This window comes from Jaculus jaculus, chromosome 7, assembly GCF_020740685.1.
Source record: "Jaculus jaculus isolate mJacJac1 chromosome 7, mJacJac1.mat.Y.cur, whole genome shotgun sequence".
NCBI classification, from domain to species: Eukaryota; Metazoa; Chordata; class Mammalia; order Rodentia; family Dipodidae; genus Jaculus; species Jaculus jaculus.
The window spans coordinates 98,329,390-98,342,999 of NC_059108.1; positions in this window are offsets into that span (position 1 = coordinate 98,329,390).

Below are 13,610 nucleotides of genomic sequence, written 5' to 3' on the forward strand. Positions count from 1 at the left end.
ATTGGAGTTAAAAAGGACAACTAATATTTTGGTTCCTGCTACCAGCTCAAAAGGCCACAGGAGACAATGGGACACATTTAGTTTCTAACCTCTGGTAAGTTACTTGTCTTCTTAATCAGAGAGGACATGGAGACCTGGAGATTCACTCCAAGTCAATGTATCTGCAATGGGAGAGTTATATCAAAAGAAAATCATTCCTCCAGACTTCCTAAAAGAGGGAGGGCCACTTGATAATCATGGCCTTTACTTATCCTAGAAGATAACAGTGCTGAGAGTCATAGAACTCCTCACATGTCTTGAAAAGTCTCTCCTGTAGAACCACCACTGATCTGTACAAATACAATGCATCATTAACTTTGGCTACTTACATGGTCTTAAACACCCAAAAGGAGACTATAAACACAAAATATTATAACATAAACAAAGACTCAGACTAATGGGCTCTCCTGACACTGGACTACAATGCTAACCTCTTACATGAACTCATGCCTTCTTCTGCTTCTGCCTGGCAGCTGTAAATCAGACTATATTTACCTTTGAATGAGAAGATCTTGCCACTGGCTGGAATAACTAACTTGGATTTTGATTGCCACAAGATTTAAAAACTTCACCACAGGGCTGGATAAATGGCTTAGCAGTAAAGGTGTTTGCCTGCAAAGCCAAAGGACCTCAGTTCAATTCCCCAGGACCCACATAAGCCAGATGCACAAGGTGGCACATGCATCTGGAGTTCTTCTGCAGTGGCTGGAGGCCCTGGAGTGCTCTCTTTTCTCTCTCTCTCTCTCTCTCTCTCTCTCTCTCTCTCTCTCTCTCTCTGTCTGCCTCTTCTCTCACTCTCTCAAATAAATTTTAAAAAATAAAAATAAACTTCCCCCATATTCTGAGTGCAGAAGTACACACTTCTACAATTTTTAGATGATTTGCTCCTGCAAAGTGAGACTTTAGAGGACTGTACCCAGGGAGCAAAAACTTAGTTAGACTTGCTTCAGAGAGCTGGATACCAGGTATCCATTAAGAATGTCCAAATTTATCAAAAGGAGGTTAAGTATCTAGGATTTCATATCTCAAGAAGATATAAGGCCCTGTGACCTGAATGGAAAAGGCAATCTGGCCCTGCCTAACCCAAAAAAACACAGGCAAACTAGGCTGTTCTTAGGGGCAGCTGGCTTCTGTCACATTTGGATACCTAACTATTCACTAATAGTAAAACCCCTCTATGAAGTCACAACAGAGAAAAAAGGAACCATGTGAGTGTGAACCACAGTAACAGGAAACAATTTTAGACCTTATTAGAGGCCCCACTTTGGGGCTTCTTGATATGACTCAGGAATTCAATCTGCTGTTCATAAAAAGAAAGGAATAGCACTAGGAGTCCTGACCCAAAGCTTTGGGCCCTAGTAGTGACTGATAACCTATCTGTCTAAATAGTTGGACTCAGTAACTTCTGGGTGGTCCCCTGCTTAAGACACTAGAAGGTACAGTTCTCCTAATAGAAAAATCTGTTAAACTGAGTAGATATCAAAGGCTAAATGTCAAAGTTCCACATGCTGTAATGGCCTTGATGAACAGAAAAGGAAGTCACCCAAGGACTTACCAAGGCACTCAGAATAAAATGGAACTTGCATGCAGCCTACTGACCTTAGGGTTCAAGGAAAAGTAAGAAAATAAACCAGACTCTAAAACAGGTCTTACATAAATTCTGTCAGGAGACCCAGTTACTCTGGACTTCTGTATTGCCCATGGTACTTCTGAGGATAAGATGATCTCCCAGAGCTGACATCAAGCTCTCACCCAATGAGATTATGTTTGGCAGAGCCCCCTCCTCTGACAAAACATCCCAGGGTACAGAAGGGAAATGCAAATTTAAAAATCCACATTCATCTACAACTCCTAGCCACAACCATAACTAGATGCATAGCTGAGTGTTAAAGAGTCTTTCTTTATCATTAAGTAATCCTGTACACTCTTACAAACCAGGGCACTTATGTGGGTGAAAGATTGGCATAACACATTCCTCAGACCCACCTGGAAGTGACCATGTATTGTGCTTTTAACCACTCACACGGATTTAAAAGTTGCATATATAAAGGCCTGAATTCATCCCTCAAAAGTCAAGACAGGTGCTCCACCTGATCAGTCTGCCAAATGGACAGTGACCAGAGACTCCTGAGAACCTCCTCCCAGTCATCCTCCATGACTACTACCCTGATTTGACCACACCAGAGGCTGTTCAATCTATGCACAGCTGAAGCTTGGGGAATCTGCAGCCCTGCTCCAATTACAAACCTGGAGACAAATTGGTCTACACATGGCAGAAGCCTGAGGAATTCTACATGGGACACTTTTGGGCCTTAGTCATGATGCCACCTCATCTATCTAGGACTGGGAATGATCTTGCTACTGGTATTATCAATAAGATTGGAGGCAATGACCCCACAGGACTGGAATTTGCTAGGAAAAAAATACCCATAGTTATGTTTTACATAGTTACTGAGGGCATAATTATGAATATTATGTGCTTCTTATAGCCACTTGCCCTTTTCCCAGAGGTCAGGCTGAAGAACACCCATGGGGCCCTGCTTTAAGCCAGTTGTCAAAGTTGACTAATAAGTCAAACTTCTGGGTATGTCTCATCACCCAGGTGGTTGCAAAAAACAAACAAACAAATATATATACACACACACACACACACACACACACACACACATTCCATCTTTCTTCACAGAACCTACTTTACATAATGACAGAGCATGATTAGAAGGGATATCTGTTTTCTTGTAACAGTCTGTGTTCTATCAGTCCATGCTATACTTGGAAATGTTGTGAAAATGCCACCAAAAGCCAGGAGAAAAATCACACTCTCTGCCTTATCAGACCCAGAGATAGCTAAACCTCCTAACTAGATTTGCCTCTCCTTCTTAGAAGCTATAAAGTATCAGATGCTGCTCCAGGGCTACTATAGGATTAATCAAAGATACAGAGATGAGTGATGTCTTTTAAAGTTAAATATGAGACTTAAAGGGGGGATTAAGATGGAAATTGAGTAAGGAAATTTAGAAGTGCCTGCCCCCAAAGTATGTCTTATACTGCACAAAATTTGTACTGACACTGAGGTTTTTGTACTGTGTTAAGGACATGATATGTATTACAACCTCTATTGTAAATCATCTTATGCTTATTTTTATATCTGCCCACTAGTTAACTACCTTTTTTCTCTTTATGTAAAACTTGCCTGTCACATACTCAAGGACTATGGCATTAGGCCAGGGCTCTGATTTCTGAGAACTAACAATGACGAATAGCCCAAGAAAAGATATACAAACTCTGAGCCATCAGAGTTCATTGTGTAGGATTTGAAAGAGATTCCCCTGGGCCTATACTGGCATGAAAATAATCTGATTCTCTACTTGGTCTCTGGTGCCAGTTGTGTGAGCCTTAGTTGCCCATATCAGATATACATATCAATAAATATCTCCAAGAACTAGTCTTGTCCTCTTTAACTCAAACTACTCTCACTTTTGGTTGGAGAATCTAGTCTGTCTTACAGATGCAGGAGAGTACTAGGGAGAACAGGGATACATCCGTATATTAAGAAGAGAAAGTCAACTTTCTACAATGAGATGGGTCACCTCCATCTTATCTGCCTGGACCCAGAAGTCACTACAGGGAAACAGTGACATAAATACTGTTCTCATTGCTAGCCTAAAAATGAGTTCGAGGAAGATGATGACAGACACTATGGTCACTTAAACCTCAATAAAGCAGAAATCCAAGGGCTATAGAGAAAGTAACACTAAGTCAGATCTCTATCTTGCCCCTCAAGGTTCATGGCCCATTTCAGAAGAGGGGTCAGAAAAATTTTTAAAGCCTCAGCTGCATGGTAATAGCCTGATGCACTGTGTCTCCTCACCCCCTGCAAAGACTTGGTCTCCACAGTGAATACCAGTAACCCCACTGAAGACGACTCTCAGTAGAATGTGGGTGTGGGAGAGGGAGGGTCTAAGAGTACAACCATTTTATAAAACAATCAACCAATAAAAAAAATTTTAAAGAAATATGAAATACTTGTTTCAAAAAATTTTATCAGGGCTATGCAGATGGCTTGATGGATAAAGTGCTCACCACTCAAGTCTGTACCTGAGTTCAATCTTCAGTTCCAACTTAAAAATCCAGAATCCAACCTCACAGTTGATGGCATTACCTACATGAGACCTGAATATAAGAAGGAAAAAAGAATGATGACATCAAAACAGAAGACTGACTAGTTGGAAAGAAGAGATTCAATGGATGGAAGATTTGTGAAGAGAAGAATGGAGAGTGGTTGCAGGGGGATTATAATTACAATTTATTGATGTATATATAAGGAAGTTGTTAATAAAACTTAAAATTAATTAGTTAATTTCATTTTAAAAAGTCAGAAGACAGCTGGGCATGTTGGAGGACGCCTTTAATTCCAGCACTTGGGAGGCAGAGATAGGAAGATCACAGTGAGTTCAAGGACACCCTGAGACTACATACTGAATTCCATCCAGGTCAGCCTGGACTAGAGTGAAACCCTACCCCCCCCAAAAAAAAAGAAATAAAAAGTGAGAAGTCTGAGCTGGAGTAATGGCTTAGTGGTTAAGCGCTTGCCTGTGAAGCCTAAGGACCCTGGTTTGAGGCTTGATTCCCTAGGACCCACGTTAGCCAGATGCACAAGGAAGAGCACACACCTGGAGTTCTTTTGCAGTGGCTGGAGGCCTTGGCAAGCCCATTCTCCCTCCCTCCCCCCCTCCCTCCCTCCCTCCCTCTCTCTCTCTCTCTCTCTCTCTCTCACACACACACACACACACACACACACACACACACACACACACTTTCAAATAAATAAATTTTTTTTTTAAAGTGAGAAGCCTTAGTGAGCTTCTATAATCCTATAATCCCAGCACACTGATGGCAAGATGAGAGGTGTAGATTGTAGAATTTCCCAGAAACTTGCTGCAGGTAAAGCATAGAACAACTACAGCAGAGTGAGATCCAGGGAGAGAAATCTTGCCTCAAATGAGGCGGGAAGGTGAGTACTGACTTGAAAGTTTTCCTCTATCTTCCACAAATCAGTACTCTTTCACACATGAACAAAGATACACACACACATATACATGTAAAACGTTTAATTTTTATCACAGCACCTCTTCTTTTGAGATCCTCAGGATTGAATTATATTAATATTTTCAGACATAGGTACAAATATTTCTGTCAAGAAATTTCCTCAGGCTGGGCATGGTGGTACACGCCTTTAATCCCAGCACTTGGGAGGCAGAGGTAGGAGGATCACCGTGAGTTCAAGGCCACCCTGAGACTACATACTTAATTCCAGGTCAGCTTGGGCCACAGTGAAACCCTACCTTGAAAAAAAAATTCCCTCAAAAAATGATGTGGAAAAGATATTACTGAAAGGAAAACAATGAATCTTCAATGATAATTTCTGTAATTCATTTGGGAGAGTAGAAATAACACTACATAAATACTCTTAAAACTTGAGAAAATATGCATAAACATAAATTGTACTTACTTATATATTTAGAAATTATAATACCTGAAGACCTGGATATGAACCTTTTGATGTTTGAAATCCATGTAGTCTCACTGTTTAATCAAAGGAAGAATAAAATAAAAAAAGGAGGACAAGATAAACAGTGACTTATTTTTTTATTAGTTAGGTACACAGTGTGTAGACAGCTGTGTTGATGCAATCGTTAGCCTCCTTCCTGTCTTCCCTCCTCTAAAGGGGCCTTCGTCATTGGGAAATGTGGGGCTTGCATTGTGGGGTTAGCCATCAGTTATGGGGAAAAGGCAATATCTCTGTGCATAATGTCCCAATTTATGGCTTGAACAATCTTTCTACCCCTCCTCCATGAAGTTCCCTGTGCCATGTTGGTCTACTTCAGTGATGAGGTTTTGGGAGCTTCTGTGCCTTTGGATATCTGGTTTGGTAGGAGTTCAGTGTTCTCTGTGTCTATCTCCTTCAGGTTTGTGCTGGTACCAGGTTCACCAAGAAAGCAGCACTCTTGTTCATTTCCCCAATTACTCTATTGTTTCAGCTGGGCCCCTGGAGAGGTGCAATGGGCTATTTCTCTCCTCAGATTCTGAGTCAATCTGAAAGAGAGAAGCAAATTCCCCAATCAAGAGTGAAGTCAGCACCAAATAAATGGATAAGCATTATTATTATTATTTTAGAGAGAATTTAATAGGTGTAGGCCCTCTTGTACCCCATAATTGGAGAGTGGGCTTGGTTTTTGAATATGGTTCTGACTTGTTTTCCCCTTCCAGCTATAGGTTTCATGTGACTAAGTGATCAGTTAGCCAAATCAAGAGCAGTTGGTTACCCCCCATGGTTGTGTGCCACTATTGCACTTGGGTGAGCATCACGTCAGGTTGTTTGCTGCTGTGTAGCTTAGACCACAAGTTACTTGGACAGATGTTCATTTTTCCCCAGTTGCTCATGTAGCACCTTCTGTCACTAGAGGAGCTAACTGCCTGGGGACTGACACTCTTCCAGATTCCATCCAGGTCACTCCATGTTCCATACCAATAGCATATGGTGTCTTTGGCAGCAGAGTCTTACAATTAACTTTTGGTAGGTCATCAAGTACTCTGACAGAAATCTGACTTCTTTTGGGAAACTTTGTAGGTCTCTCTGATCAACAGCTCATAGTGAATGTTAACCACATGCTGGTATTGGGAGTTTCAGGCAGCACCAAGGGAAAAGAAAGAAGAAAAGGATAAGTAATATAAAAGAGAAAGAGAGAAGAGGGAGAGAGAGAAAAAAAATAAACAGGAGGATTAAGCTTAATCTTCATCATACCTACTCCAAGGCCCTGTGATTCAGGGGTTCCCTCTAAGGACCTGATGAAGGTATCCCCTCCTGCCCCACCCTCCCTACTGATCAGTGCTTGAGATGTTTATTAGGTATAACTGAGTCTGTTGGTAACTCTATAGGCAACCTTTTTAGGAGTCTCCATATTGTTCTCCACAGTGGTTGTACCAGCTTACATTCCCACCAACAGTAAATGACAGTTCCTATTACTCCACATCCTTGCCAGCATTTGTTTTCATTAGATTTTTTAATGTTTGCTATCCTTACTGGTGTAAGGTAGAATCTCATAATTGTTTTAATTTGCACTTCCCTGATGATTAGGGGGGATGAAAATTTTCTTATATGTGTGTTTGCCATTTGTATTTCTTCCTCTGAGAACTCCCAGTCTGGTTCTTTGCTCCAATTTTTGAGTGGGTTGTTTGACTTTTTATTGTTTAGGTTTTTTATTTCTTTTAGGCCTCTGCCAGTTGTATAGCCTGCAAAAATTTTCTCCCACTCTATGGGTAATCTATTGGCTCAGCTTCTTCTATGTTTGTCTGTGAAAAATATTTTCAGTTTCGTGAGATCCCAATGGTTCAATGATTAAATTCCTGAGCTACTGGGGCTTTGTTCAGAAAGTCTTTTCCCATTCCTATATCATGGAAAGTTCCTATTTTTATTTCCAGTACTAGCAGAGTTTCTCGTCTTATATGAAGTCTTTGATCCATTTGGACTGGATTTTTGTGCATGGCCAGATGTGGGGATCGAGTTTCAATATCCTGCATATGGTTATCCAGTTTGTCCAGCACCATTTATTGAAGATGCTGACTTTTTTGCAGCCTACGTTGTTAGGACCTTTGTCAAACAGTAACTATAGTTAATTGACCCAAAGTCCGGGTCCTTCATTCTGTTCCATTGATCTATAATCCTGTTTTTATTACTATGGCTTTGTAATATAGCTTTAGATCAGGTGTGGTGATACCTCTACAGGTGTTTCTTTGGCTGAAGATGTGCTTAGATATATGAGGCCTTCTGCCATTTCATGTGAATTTTGAGATCATTTATTCTATCACTGTAAAGAAAAATGTTTGAACTTTTATTGGTATTACGTTAAATCTGTATATAGCCTTTGGTAAGACTGCCATTTTCACAATGTTAATTCTGCCTATCCAGAATCATGGGAGTTCTTTCCATTTTCTCAGGTCCTCCTCAATTTCTTTTTTGAATATCTTTATGTTTTCATTGTATAGGTCTTTCACATCCATGGTTGATGTTATTCCAAGGTATTTTATTTATTTTCTTGCTATTGAAAATTGGAGAAAAATTAAGTTCTGGACTTCCAGTTAAGATGGTGGCATAGGACCACACCAAAGCAGCGTAGGGGGGATAAAGACGAAAAAAACTCAGCAAAATACACACTTTTACTATAAGTGAGGTGTATAGGAAATTGAAGCAGGAGCAGAGAAGTAGAAGAGATCCAGAGCATCCAGAACCCGCCCAGGCCAGCAAAAGTGGCCCCGGCAGCTCCGTCAACCACAGCGGTGGCGGCGCACCAGAAAGCCGCCAGGCTCGGCTCGAGCCTCAGGAAAAACCAAGTATGGGGCGCTTCCACTCACACCAGAGCTCTCCGCAACTCAAGAAATGTGAAGGCTGAGCGGAAGTGAGCAACAGAGGAGCAGACCATAAGGTAGAAGAACATGTGCAACAGTGAGAGAACTAGAGCAGCTACAGCTCCCTCCCCTACCCCACCACCTCAGCCCAACTCCAGAGAACAGAACAGCGGTCCTGGGACCCGACCATGCCAACTTGAGCTGACAATGGGACCCAAGCAGGAGCAGAGTCCAGCAGCAACATCAGTGGCTCTGGCACCGGTAACAGTGGCCCCAGCAGCAGCAGATCCAGTAGTGGCAGCAGTGGCAGACCCAGTAGCGGCAAAAATCCAACATCCCTTCATGATAAAAGTCCTACAGAGACTGGGAACAGAAGGAACATATATCAATATAATAAAAGCTATTTATGACAAGCCTACAGCCAACATATTACTAAATGGGGAAAAACTGGAAGCTTTTCCACTAAAATCAGGAACAAGACAAGGGTGTCCACTGTCCCCACTGTTATTTAATATAGTTTGGAAGTCTTAGCCATAGCAATAAGGCAAGAGACACACATAAAAGGGATACAAATTGGAAAGGAAGAAATCAAGTTATCATTGTTTGCAGATGACATGATTCTATACATAAAAGACCCTAAAGCCGGGCGTGGTGGCGCACGCCTTTAATCCCAGCACTCGGGAGGCAGAGGTAGGAGGATCACTGTGACTTCAAGGCCACCCTGAGACTACAGAGTTAATTCCAGGTCAGCCTGGACCAGAGTGAGACCCTACCTCAAAAAAAAAAAAACAAAAAAGACCCTAAAGACTCTACTAGCAAACTGTTAGAGCAGATAAAAACCTACAGCCATGTAGCAGTATACAAAATAAATACACAGAAATCAGTAGCCTTCATATATGCTAACAACAAACACACAGAGGATGAAATCAGAGAATCACTCCCATTCACAATTGCATCAAAAAAATAAAATAAAATAAAGTGCCTTGGAATAAACCTAACCAGAGAAGTAAAGAATCTGTACAATGAGAACTTTAAAACACTCAAGCAAGAAATTGCAGAAGACACCATAAAGTGGAGAAACATCCCTTGGTTCTGGATTGGAAGAATCAATATTGTGAAAATGGCAATCTTATCTAAAGCAATATACACATTTAATGCAATCCCTATCAAAATTCCAAAGGTATTCTTCATGTAAATAGAAAAAACAATTCAAAAATTCATTTGGAATCACAAAAGAACCTCCAATATCTAAAATAATACTGAGCAACAAAAATAAGGCTGGTGGTATCACCATACCTGATTTTAACCTATACTACAGAGCCATAGTACCAAAAACAGCATGGTACTGGCACAAAAACAGACATGTAGATCAGTGGAGCAGAATAGAGGACCCAGATGCAAGCCCAAGTAGCTATAGCCACCTGATATTCGATTAAAATGCCCAAAATACTCATTGGAGAAAAGACAGCCTCTTCAGCAAATGGTGTTGGGAAAACTGGATATATATCTGCAGAAGGATGAAAATAGATTCTTCTCTCTTGCCATGCACAAGAATAAAGTCCAAATGGATTAAAGACCTTAACATCAAACCTGAAACTCTGAAACTGCTAGAGGAAAAAGTAGGGGAAACCTTCCAACATATTGGTCTTGGCAAAGACTTTCTGAATACAACCCCAGTTGCTCAGACAATAAAACCACAGGTTAATCACTGGGACCTCATGAAATTACAAAGATTTTGCACTGCAAAGGACACAGTGAAAAAAGCAAAGAGGCAACCTACAGAATGGGAAAAAGTCTTCGCCAGCTATATATCTGATAGAGGATTAATATCTAGGATATACAAAGAACTCAAAAAGTTAAATAATAAGGAATCAAACAAGCCAATCAAAAAATGGGCTATCAAGCTAAATAGAGGATTCTCACAGGAAGAAATACAAATGGCATATAAGCATCTAAAAAAATGTTCGTCACTAGCCATCAGGGAAATGCAGATTAAAACTACATTGAGATTCCATCTCACTCCTGTCAGATTGGCCACCATCATGAAAACAAATGATCATAAATGTTGGCGGGGATGTGGAAAAAGGGGAACCCTTCTACACTGCTGGTGGGAATGCAATCTGGTCCTGCCATTGTGGAAATCAGTGTGGAGGTTCCTAAAACAGCTAAAGATTAATCTACCATATGACCCAGCTATAGCACTCCTAGGCATATATCCGAAGGCATCATCTCATTTCCTTAGAAGTATGTGCTCAACCATGTTTATTGCTTCTCAATTTATAATAGCTGGGAAATGGAACCAGCCTAGATATCCCTCAACTGATGAGTGGATAATGAAGATGTGGCGCATTTATACAATGGAGTTCTACTCAGCGGTAAAGAAAAATGAAGTTATGAAATTTGCAGAAAAATGTATGGACCTGGAAAGGATTATACTAAGTGAGGTAACCCAGGCCCAGAAAGCCAAGCGCCACATGTTCTCTCTCATATGTGGATCCTAGCTACAGATGATTTGGCTTCTGCCTGAGAAGGAAAATACTTAGTAGCAGAGGCCAGTAAGTTAAAAAGGAGACATAAAGGGAAGAGAAAGGAAGGAAGGAGGGTACTTAATAGGTTGATATTGTATATATGTAAGTACAATGATTGAGATGGGGAGGTATTATGATGGAGGATGGAGTTTCAAAGAGGAAAGTGGGGGTGGGAGGGAGGGAGGCAATTACCATAGGATTTTTTTTATAATCATGGAAAATGCTAATAAAAATTTAAAAAAATAAAAACAAAAAAAATATAAAATGAGGCAGTAAAAAAAAAAAAAAAAAAAAAAAAAGTAAGTTCTGTATGTACCCAACACCAAGCTGGGAATGTCAACTGCCACATTTGTGACCTTGTGCCTACTAGTTACCAGATTCTGGCTAGTCTGGAGCCTGTTTTCCTCTCCTGTCTCCTACTTCCTGAGGTGCCGCGGACTGACTCTCGGGGAGATCAGGACCGAGGGAGAACAAGGGCGAAGGCTCAGGGAGAACTCGGGATTCGGCGAGGAAATGACAGACAGACACACTCAAGTTGAATATGCTGCTGCAATTTACTGAAGGTTTCATGAAGATTTTATACAGATTGAACAGAGAAACTTAGCAAGCCAACAAGTGATCTCAGAAATCATTAATCTAAACAATCTTGAGTATTGTTCTATTGTAAGCATACATGTAATGTTGATCAGGCAGGAACTGTACCCATTTTTTAAGAAGGGCGTCTTGTATCATTGACCACAACATTATACAAACAGAAACTAGGTGTAAGGTGAATAACAGGTTACTTATTTCTTATACCCCAAGGACTGTATAAACACCAAGGCTTACGCTTCCTTGTTAAGCGTTCCCGTAAATGGAAGAGAATGCCATAGCCTCCTTTTTACTTCATAATTCACCCATCTATTACCGAATTCATCATATCCTCCCTCATAGGGGAGTGGAACTAAGTAGATTCCAGCTCTAGGAGTCCACCATCTGCCCTTGATCAAGTACTGAACATATCCCCCAGGAAGTTTCCTGGTGGGAATGCCTAAGTTTTGTAACTCCTTTTCTGCAGAACTGTCATGTTTCTTATGAACACTACCGATCAACATTTCTACTTTCATATTCTCAGGCTCAGTATCGTTCTCAAACATCATAAGCTGTTTTTACTTTACACCATCTAAAAACTGTTCTAGAGTTAATTTTTTATTCCTAGTAGAGTTATACATTCTCTCCATTGCCCTAATCATAGGAGGGGCACATTCAATACTTAGATTGTTTCTTGTACTCTGATTGCGTGCATGATTACTAATAAGTGTTGAATTAGCTGTTCTTAGACAAACAGCTAGAAGAAAGCAGGAAAGAAACAGCATTGGCGCCAGCAATTAGGTCGTCGTGACTTCATGGGCAGCAGGAACCTTTACAGTAACTGACTGCCAAGGGGTCACCGGGGGCATCCCTCCGAGGAGTGCTGGCCCTCTGTCCTCAGCTCTCTTCCAGTGCAGAAGCATTTCTGCTTGCTACACAGGCGAGGTCGCCGTGGACGTAGCACTGAGGGATGAGGAGGTGAACACAAACAACAAATTCAGGGCTGGAGAGATGGCTCAGCTACTAAGGTGCTTGCCTGCAAAGCCTAACAACTTAGGTTCCATTCCCCAGGGCCCACATAAAGCCAGATGAGGTGGTGCATGTATCTGGAGTTCGTTTGCAGCAAATAGAGGCCCTGGGGCACCCATTCTCTCTTCCTCTCTCTCTCTCTCTATATATATATCTTCTCTCTCTCAAATCAATCAATGAATAAAATATGTTTTTGAAAAAGAAAAAAAAAAAGAAAGAAAATTGGAGGGCTGGAGAGATGGATGGGCTGGAGAGATGGCTTAGCATTTAAGGCACAGTTTGAGAAAAATTGGTTTCATTTCCTCCACAAAGATTTGATAGAATTTGGCTGAGAAGCTATCTGGTCCTGGATTCTTCTGGGAGGGAGGTTTTTGATTACTGTTGTGGTTTGATTCAGGCTTCCCCCATAAACTTAGGTGTTCTGAATGCTAGGTTCCTAGCTGATGGAGATTTGGGAATTAATGCCTCCAGGAGGCAGTGTATTGTTGGTGGTGAGCTTATGGGTATTATAGTCAGTTTCCTCATGCCAGTGTTTGGCACACTCTTGTTCCTGTTGTCCACTTATGTGGACCAGTGGGTGATGTCCACCCTCTGCTCATGCCATCATTTTCCCTGCCATCGTGGAGCTTCCCCTCTAGCCTGTAAGCCAAAATATACCTCTTTTTCCCACAAGCTGCTCTTGGTTGGGTGATTTCTACCAGCAATGTGAACCTGACTGCAACAATTATCTTTTCAATCTTGATGGGTGTGATAAGTTTGTTTAGGAGATTAATCTTCTCTGAGTTTAGCTTTGGTATGTGTCCAGAAATTCATCCATTTCCTCCATGTTATCCAGTTTTGTGGAGTCGTGGTTTTTTAAATAAGTCCTGACAATTCTCCCAATTTCATTTATGTAAGAGACATTTAAGCAAACTTAAATACATTGTATCATCATAAGGTGTTTAAGATGAGAAATTATAATTCTCTTTATACCTAAAATTTGCTCAGCCCATAGCTGAAGGGCAAGAAAAGGATCATTAATACAAAAGAAGTAGTGGT